Source organism: Lissotriton vulgaris, chromosome 2_1 (assembly GCF_964263255.1).
Source record: "Lissotriton vulgaris chromosome 2_1, aLisVul1.2, whole genome shotgun sequence".
Taxonomy (NCBI): Eukaryota; Metazoa; Chordata; class Amphibia; order Caudata; family Salamandridae; genus Lissotriton; species Lissotriton vulgaris.
In genome coordinates, this window is record NC_141687.1 from 233,334,907 (window position 1) to 233,343,139 (window position 8,233).

Sequence of the window (8,233 nt, forward strand, 5' to 3'; positions counted from 1 at the left end):
TAGTTTGGAATCCATTTCTCTCGGGGGAAGTCTGCTGGGAAATCCATACCTAGGATGGTTTGAACAATGGACATTTTGCGACCATTCAATTGCACCTTATTGAAACTCCAGCCTTTGAACTGTGCTAGGTACATTTTGGCTTCATAAACATAACCCTTCTATTGAATGGCAAGAAACGATCAACCATTTTCCATCCAAAGATTGTCATATGAGCTGCTTTCTATAGTATGGGATTAGATTGCACACTTCCATTAATCTGTTTTATGGCACAAAAGGCGATGGAACAACTTCAAATATCAGAGGCATATCATGATTTACCAGATTTCTTTAATTAGAGAGGAGTAGATCAATAGTCCGTCCCCCATCGTCTTTATGATTGTCCTATTGATTTGATCCCAGGAGCAAAGACTCCTCGTGGGCTGATATATCCGCTAATGGCATAAGAAGATACTTCAAGAACACTTAACAGAAAATCTACAGAAGCGGTTCATTTGTCATTCCACTTCACTTTTCTGGAATGGCTATTTTCTACCTCCCCAAACGTTGGGTTGGATTCAGGCTGTGCATAGGCTACAGAGAGCCTAATGCCAACACAAACAAAAATAAGTACAGCCTACCTTTGATCTACATTCTATTAGATCAGAGCAAGTTACCCAGGATCTTTCCTAAGATTGGCCTACAATTTAGTGAGGATCCAACTAGGAGATGAATGGAAGTTAGATTTGAATATAAGATACAGGCACTATGAGTACTTAGTGACACCTTTTGGGCTGTGCAATGGACCTCCAGCTTTTCAGCCTTTTGAAAATAACATTTGTTAATGTCTACTAGACACATACATCGTTATGCATCTTGATGATATTTTGATCTTTTTACTCCTTCCAAAAAACATTGTACCCATGTCAAGGAAGAGCTAAGTAGATTGAGGGAACAGTCACTCTTTATAAAGCCGGAAAATTGTTTATTTGAAATTCCTGAAGCAGTAGTCCTTTGGCTCCAAATCTCACACATAAAGAATACATGTAGATTTAGAAAAGGCTACAGCAGTACATGAATGCCCACCACTTCAAACAGTCAAAGAAGTTGAGATATTCTTGGGGTTCTCCAACTTCTGTGTAAACATTTCATATCAACAAGATATTATCCCATGACTGATGGGCAGACTGAAAGATTGAATCAGACCCTGGAACAATAATTAAGATGCTTCTAATGAATCTTGCAGAGCAATGGACATATCTGATAGCAATAGCCAAATTTTCATATAACACACTGTATATATTGCTAGGATAAGCTCCTTTTTTTGGTTCCTCTGGGCTTCACCTTGACGTTCCTCTGGGCTTCACCTTGACATTTGCCCTCCAAGTCTTTTCCCTTCTGCAGTTCCATTAGTTCATACGCTCCTAGAGGGGATAAGAAAAATAAAAAAAGCTGCTTAACAACATCTAAGAATGGCTAAAGCAAGATATAAGAAATAACAAAGAGATGGGTGGAGGGTCCCAGGGAATCTTTAGTGACCACACAGTTATAGCCCCTGAACATAAGTACAACTAAACAACAAAATAACTATGGGTCAAAATGGGGAGGGGATGTGTCTTTTATGAGGTGTGTCTGGGTGAATGAATGTGTGTTGAACAAATCGTTTGAACAGCACACAACAATGTATCGCACTAGATGGGAAGATATCCATCAGTTTATCGTCCTTTGCCGCCCTGTCATCATTTGAAACCTTTCCCAAAATGTGGAAGCAAAGTTGTTGCCACTTCAACAAGGAAAAGGTAGTGCTCGGTAACTGGGATATTGCTAGATAAACTGAGGAGCAGTCAAGAAAAGAGTTTGTGAAAATCAAAAGGAAAGGAGAAACGGTGCTCTATGTTTAAAATTGGATAATGAACGCTAGGGAACTTTATTCTGGTGCCGTTCACTTCCAAGGTTAAAAGATTCAGTGCAAAACAATCAGTGAGTAACCCTAATAATCACTGATTCATATCATTGTGGTCGACATGTTTCTGCGGTCTATAGATCAATAAGTATCATCCGCTTCATCAGGACCTAAAGTATATGCTACTGCTCAAAGTGCGTTAAAAGGAATTTGATACAGATATCACCTGATCAAACCTGGTGATCCTCCTTTAGGGTTAGAGGAAGGTGCCACTCCTCGCCTGGCTACAACTCAGGAAGATAGTGCACCGCTCTGCCCGTCGGTACACTCGGCAGCCGTCTGTGCTGCTGGGCACCGCTCTGCCCGTCGGTACACTCAGCAGCACAGACGGCTGCCGAGTGTACCGACGGGCAGAGCGGTGCACTATCTTCCTGAGCTGTAGCCAGGCGAGGAGTGGCACCTTCCTCTAACCCTAAAGGAGGATCACCAGGTTTGATCAGGTGATATCTGTATCAAATTCCTTTTAACGCACTTTGAGCAGTAGCATATACTTTAGGTCCTGATGAAGCGGATGATACTTATTGATCTATAGTATAGACCGCAGAAACATGTCGACCACAATGATATGAATCAGTGATTATTAGGGTTACTCACTGATTGTTTTGCACTGAATCTTTTAACCTTGGAGTGTCATTCTTCCTCTGAAGACCAGTTTGGCTGCACTACCCCCTTCCTGCCAACTGCTCTGCAGCTTGTACCTCTCTGCCTACAAGAAAGCTATTGTCTCTCCAGCAGGGCTTTTCGCACCTCATTAAAGCAGCCTGGGCAGAAGCTGGCCAATCAGGAGAGAGCAGCTGTATGGCTTGATTTTGGCTCACAGAAAAGAAAGTTTAATAACTTATGTTCTGTAATGTGTATTATAAATCCAACAGTGGCAAGTTGTTGGATTTATCTCAGCTATTGATTTGAAATCTTGAAGTATATTTGTACATGACTCCTATCCGTATTTATATTTAAAAAATATATTACCATGTTAGCCTATGGAAACATTTACAACAATGGGGAAAAATGGAATTGGCAGTTTTTCACTCACCAGGGCTTATAAAGCATCTTTTATAATGTCCCTGCTTATAATTACAAGCCACCCTACGCTGGGGCACCAAGGGAGACCTTAGGGTGACTCTAATCTAAAAATAAGGAATATTAATACTTTGCAAGTACCTCTAATGCCAAAGTTGAATTTGCATATAATTTAATTTTAAAGGTAATTTACAAAGCAGGGCTGCCTTTAAAATGACAGCAGGCAACACAGCAGTGCACACTCCAATGCAGGAAATCTACTGGGCCTCTAAACCTCCCTGACCTAATATATACTAGGGACTTATAGGTAGGTTGTATCTCCCTGGCCTTAATATCTATTAGAGACTGACAGGAGTCTGCCATTGCCACTTGGTATTAGACAATATACCTTTACAGCAGAGCACTGGCCCTGAGTCTGGTAAGCAGAGCCCATAGTCAGTTACTACCAGTACCACACAATTCTCAATTTATTTATTGTGATTTAGAATTCCAAAGTATTCCACATAAAATACATGAATAAAACATCATTTCCTACATAAAGAGATGCGAAATAAAATTACAAGTTCAATTGTATTCTAAAATACATACAGTTAAAAGTAAACACATTCTTTTCTTCAGTAGTCTAAGCCATACAAAGGACAACGTCATTTCAAAGCAGATGCGCTTACAACATAAACAGACTTCTTTCGCTTGGAACACACTATGAACTATCAGAAAAACCTGATTAAGTGAGGTACACAGAAGAAATAATATGCAGTTGTAATCCAAATATATATATATCAAGCAACTCAAACAGTTAAAAAGCTTCTTTTAGGGAAATTATTCCAATATAATACTAGCAGCAGAAATTTTTTAAACAGTGCTTAAAAAAGTGCTAATGCGATAAGTATCCCCTCCGGGACATTCTTTAGCAATGAGTAACTAGCAGCAATGTATCTCATAAGGTACACGTAGTAACTCACATGTCATAAAAAATAACTCACATGTCATAAAAAGTGCAAGTGCTCTGTGCGATTTTTTGGGAAAGTATTTCCCACCTCCCCTAGCAGCAATGTAGATGGTCTAACAAGGAGGTATTATCTACTTAAAAAAGGCAACTAACATGTCATACACAAGTGCAAGTGCTCTGTACGATTTTTTATCAGCAGTGTAGATGGTTCAGCGTAGAAGTATTATAAACACACGAATCACTTTATCGTCTTACTCTCTTAAAAAACGTTTAAAACTTCTTTAAAAAAATAAAAAACTTTAAAACACTTCTGTTTGGATGGAGGGAACAGAAGACAATTACGGGCCTGTTCTGCTGTAGAGATGTTATACTTTAAAAATCATTCCTTAGATATCTACGTCGTATTGAATGGAGTGCAGGGCACACAATCAAAACGTGATTCAAATCTTGTATACCACAGTTACATAGGTGACAATATCTTTCATTTTTGGGAATACCCTCCCAGGAACCTGTTACGATTCTTCTCCAGTATTACATCTTTCATAGATTCACATGCTTGTATCTTCCCCGTCGTCATGGTGGGAGTCTCACGGTAACAGAATGACCAAAGCAGTATCATAGAGAATAAAACTGCATAGAAAAGCCCATAGGGACTGTAGTATTTGGTAACCAGACCTCCTCATTGTTTGGTCCAAAAGTTAGACAATCAGCATTGCTGCCCTGCCCTCACAATCCCCAGCAGAAGCTTCCTGCCTCAGATTTCCAACCGCCTTTGTGTGAGAAAGGAGTCTCCCTGAGCTCTGCTCAGTTTTGCTGTTCCTGAGTGAACTATTGACCTTTTACTTATACTGTCTTGTCTTCTGGATTAAGGTATTGTGTGTACCTATTTTCTTCATAATGGCTGAAAGCTCTAAAAAGAGGCTGTTCAGGCCTTGCAGATCCTGTGGCAAGGCCAGGCTTTTCTCTGAAGATCCTCACAAGGACTGCCTATATTGTCTTCATCCTAAGCATGTGGCCAAGGATTATAAATATTGTAGAACCTTCTCTGCTAAAACTCTGAGAGACAGAGAGGCTCGATTGCTGTTGTGGCTTCAAAAGAAGAAGGTCGCATCAGACTCAGATTCTGGGGAGGAATCTTCTAACCTGACACCTAAAAAGAGAAAGGCCTCTCATTCTGAGGAAAAAGTGGAGTCTAAAAAGATTAAATCAAGGGAGAAAGCAGCGTCATCTCTCCCTATTACTCCTCTCAAGAAGCTGTCAGGTCAGAAAGGGACAGGGTCTGCTCCGTCGACCAGTTCCCTAGCTTCTACTGCAAAATCTGTGGAAAAATCTTCAGCTCCGTCGACGACTTCACCGTCGACGACGACTGTTTCGACGACGACGGCTTCGTCGATGACAGGATTTAAAGCAGCGTCGGCGGCGACAATGCCGACGCCGACAACGTCGACGAGTATGATTATTCCGTCGACGAAGAGACCGTTGACGACGCCGACGACGTCGCCGACGACGAAAGGCTCGACGACGAAGATGTCAACGGGGACCCCGTAGACGGCGGTCCCGTCGACGATGGCTTTGGTGCCGATGGCTCCGTCGACGGTGACTATGTCGTCGACGACACCGTCGACGAAGATCATACTTTCAACGGCAAAGGCATTTAAATCGCCACAGTCGGAGACTATGATCTCTATTCGATCGTTTCAGTCATCAAGGGGTTCGGCGACTATCAGCAAATCTGCAGAATTCACGTCGTGGACGCAGATTTCACCTTTACCTCCATCTTCAATATTGGAACAAGATTCAGATGGAGAGGAGTCCTCAGGTGTTGCCTACAGCCCCTCGCAGCTCAAGATAAAGAGCCAGGACACAGACGAAGAAGAGGTTTTTTCCTTTAAGGACAGAGCTCAATCTTCTAGATATGAGTCCTTCCAGGAAACATGTGATTACAATGAGGATGAAGAGCAACAAGAGGAGTCACGAGAGGTGGAACGAGAGGAGTCAGTCTCCATACCTGTGTCTCTTGTCTCTGACCTCAGGTTCATGATAAACGACTATTACCGCCGTTTCCCGGAGGCAAATGCTCCTCAGTCATCGACGCCGGTGCCTCCATCCCAACCTCCAAAGACCCAATATACCTCTCAGGAGCAAGTGGTGAGATCACCGCCTGTGATAACAATCCGGGATGATCTAATGGATTCCGATGAGGATGATCAGCCTGAGGAAGGGGAGCTTGTACATGATGCTACGGGGCAGGAATGGAATGAGTACATTTTGCCATCGACCCCGTCACCCACTCCACTGCCAACCACTTCTCCTCCGCAAGACATCGGAGGGTTCCATGACATCATGGAGAAGGCAGCTAAGAGATTTCATTTGGATATGGAAGTTAAAGAAACTGAATGTTTCTTGTATGATTTCAAGGAGGACGCCAGGAAATCGACTCGCTCAATCCCGATTATCCCTCACGTTTGGGAAGAGGGCCTAAAAATGTTAAAGACACCGGCTTCCATAGCGGTTTCGGTTCCAAGAATCGAAAAAAAGTATAGAGCGCCAGAGTCTGCTGCAGCCTGTTTAATAGGACACCCGAGACCAGAATCGGTCGTGACGCAGGCGGCGCAGAGGAATTCTAAGAACCCGGTGGCTACTTCATTGGTGCCACCAGACAAAGAAGGAAGGAGGATGGTCGGAGCCGGGAAGAGGTTTGCGGTCATGGCAGCCTCTACAATTAAAGCAGCCAATGCTATGGCCCTTATTAGCCGTTTCAACAGACAAATGTGGTCGGATCTGGCACCCATTCTGTCTGCACTACCGGAGGATAGGAAAGAAGAAGCAGCGGCTATCCTCAAAGACGGAGCAAAGTCAGCTGCCGAATCTATTGACATTGCCATGGATGTTTCCTCTATGGCTTTCAGGCAGATGGCTGGAGCAGTTTCGCTTCGCAGACAGGGTTGGCTTAAAGCAACATCATTTCGTCCGGAGGTGCAGGCGAAGATTGTAGACATGCCATTCGATGGCGAAAACTTATTTGGAAAACATATAGACGAAGCGCTACAAGGTATCAAGTCTGACACGGATACTGCTAGAGCGCTGGGATCCCTTCAACAAGGACGGTTCCGGTCCTTTCGTAAAAGAGGTGCAAGAGGTCAATTCAATCAGAGACCTTCATATCAGACCAACAGATATCAGCCTTATAACCAACAAGGATATAGGCAATACAATTCAAGCAGCCAGTACAGGCCGTCCAACTCCTCTTTCCAGCAGCAGTCTAGGGGCAAATCTTCCAATAGAGAGAAGAATCAACAATCTAACAGACGTCAATGATTTCAGGCCGGCGCTCCCCACACAGCAGATCCCGGAAAACTACCACTATCTGTCTCAATACTTCAACAACTGGATGTCCATAACTTCGGACAAATGGGTTTTGGACGTAATAAGCAGAGGCCATACCCTACAGTTTGTAGAAATGCCACCAGATCATCCCCCGGTGCTCAGACACAACCAACATCGTCAGGAGCTGCAGAAGGAAGTCCATTCACTTCTGCAGAAGGGGGCCATAGAAGAAGTGCCGCAACATCACAGAGGGAAAGGCTTCTATTCGCATTTCTTCCTCATCAAAAAGAAACAAACTCTGAAATGGAGACAGGTATTGGATTTGAGGGATCTGAATCAATACATACAAAAGATTCCCTTCAGAATGCTCTCATTACAAGAGATCCTTCAAATGTTAAAAGAAAAAGACTACATGGCGTCATTGGATCTCATGGATGTGTACTTCCATATTCCAATTCATCGGAAGCACAGAAAATATTTAAGATTCATCGTGGAGAGTCGCCATTTTCAATTCAGGGTCCTTCCTTTCGGCCTCAAATCGGCCCGAGGGTGTTTACCAAATGCATGGCCCCGGTGGTGGCACATTTAAGATTGCAAGGGCATTACATTTACCCATATCTGGACGACTGGCTGGTAACAGGTCCATCGTTCAGGGAAACCACAAGGTCTCTTCAGTGCTGCATTCGACTATTCCAGCGCTTGGAACTAAGGATCAACTTGGAGAAGTCTTCACTTACTCCAGCTCAGGGCATCCACTTCTCAGGAGCATGGATATGCACCAAGGCAGTGAAAGCTTATCCTTCCGAGGATCGGATGAAGAAGATAATGGGTCTAGCAACGACCCTTCAGACAAAAAGGTTCACTTCTGTGAGGATGTACAAATCCATGTTGGGGATGATATCTTCCTGCATCCCACTGGTGCCAAACTGCCGTCTTCGAATGAGGCCTTTGCAGGAAGAACTGGACGAGCAGTGGGTTCAGTCCAAAGGAACCTTCGA

The 8,233-nt window shown here is 43.4% G+C and overlaps 1 pseudogene; it reads left to right on the forward strand.

Annotated features, from left to right (window-relative positions):
* Positions 1-4,805: 4,805 nt before the first annotated feature.
* Positions 4,806-7,226, forward strand: LOC147729901 (uncharacterized; annotated as a pseudogene).
* Positions 7,227-8,233: the final 1,007 nt, after the last annotated feature.